The sequence below is a fragment of the Acyrthosiphon pisum genome, chromosome X (genome assembly GCF_005508785.2).
Source record: "Acyrthosiphon pisum isolate AL4f chromosome X, pea_aphid_22Mar2018_4r6ur, whole genome shotgun sequence".
NCBI lineage: Eukaryota > Metazoa > Arthropoda > Insecta > Hemiptera > Aphididae > Acyrthosiphon > Acyrthosiphon pisum.
Window position 1 is genome coordinate 46618325 of NC_042493.1, and position 1902 is coordinate 46620226.

The following is a 1902-nucleotide window of genomic DNA, read 5'->3' on the forward strand; positions in this document are numbered from 1 at the left end:
GTTTGTGTCATCCGATGGATTACACAAAGACATATCAAAGTGTTTTTTACATTTCCTATACAATTTAATACGGTTAACATGATTTGCAGCTACTTTAATGTGTTTACATATGGCATTTAGAATTGTGACATTGTAATTTAAGAAATCACTAGACGTATAGTTACAATTTTCAATACATTTTATTATTGTACTATTCATTTCTGACACATTACATAAATCAGTATTGTTCATACTTGTTTACGAAGAGATGAAGTGTTTCTATTGATAGCATTTGTAATTGATTTTTTAAACCATTATCATTTTCTTTATTAAAGATGATATTGCAAATATTAGTTACACAACTGTCAGAAACTGAGACATTTCCAAAATTTAAATTTGGATATTGATTCTTAATATAATGAGCTACCTCATCCAATTTTTTGTTTAAACTCATTTTAAAGTTTATAAATAATTTTTTTCTGTGTCTGAATTACAAATTCGTTCACACTTTTATATGCCTGAATAAGACCTCTTCGACTTTTTGCTGTCTGAGTTTACCCTCTTCGACTATTTCGTGTCTGAATTAACAACAATTCGTAGGCACTTTTTGTTGTCTGAGTTTACCCTCTTCGACTATTTTGTGTCGGAATTAACAACAATTCTTCGGCACTTTAAGCTGTCTGAGTTTACCCTCTTCGACAACTAAAATTATAACTAAAACTACAACTACAACTATACTTAAAACTACTTTTTTTTTGTTAACTACAACTACAACTACCACTAAAACTACTTTTTTTGGGGGTTTTTTTTTTAACTACAGCTAAAACTACACTATTATTTTTTTTTTTTAAATTAAAACTACAACTAAAACTACTTTTTTTGGGTTTTATTTTTCTACTTTTTTAGGGGTTATTTTTATTTTTTTTTACCTACAGCTAAAACTAAACTACTATTTATTTATTTTTTTTAACTACACCTAAAACTAAAACAACAATTTTTTTTTAAACTACAGCTAAAACTAGAACTAACACTAATACTAACTACAACTACTATCAGAGTTGATGTGATGCTGCTGTAAATAAGACAATATGCTGCTGTGCGTAAATGGTTCGGAAAAAGCAGGATCACCTGAAAAGTTTAAAATAGATAAGTTTTAATTTTTAAAATTACAAAAATATATTATATTCAAAAATTATACACTCCTATTTTAATTCGCCATTGAACTTGTGAATACTGTGACAATAGTAGACATAGTTATTACAATTAAAATAATTTAAGCATACCTACACATATTAAATAAAGTTATGATTATTAATTATTACACATCGATACAATAATGTCAAATATATTAAATGTAGATCAATTATGCCACTATGATAATTAATTCATATTTTCAAACAAACATAATCTAAGTTAATTTCATAATTTATTTATTCTAAAAAATAACCATGTCCGTACTGACAAGTAACACTTTTTCAAACATATAAATAAAGTATATAAATGTATTTATTTATTTAACATGTAAAATTAAATTATTATGAAACCCCTCCCTCAATATTAAATTCCTTTCTACAACACTCGTCTGGTCTCACCAGAATACTACATAGTATATTTGGATTCAAGTTATTGTAGTTTAATTAGTAATTACTAGGGCTCGGATTTATATAATTTATTAATTACGACAAGTGATAAATTTGTATAACAAGATTTTTGATAAAACGAGCTATATTTGAATTTACATATTTTAACAGATTATGTCATAAATACATGTTTTTACACATTATTATTATTTTATTATTATTCAATTTTTTCTCACATATTTAGACAATTATACTGTTTTAATGTCTTTTCTTCAGAGTTCAGATGATTGAAAGGTTATCATTGAATTCAAAATTTAAAAGTGCATGTTATTATTATAAATTG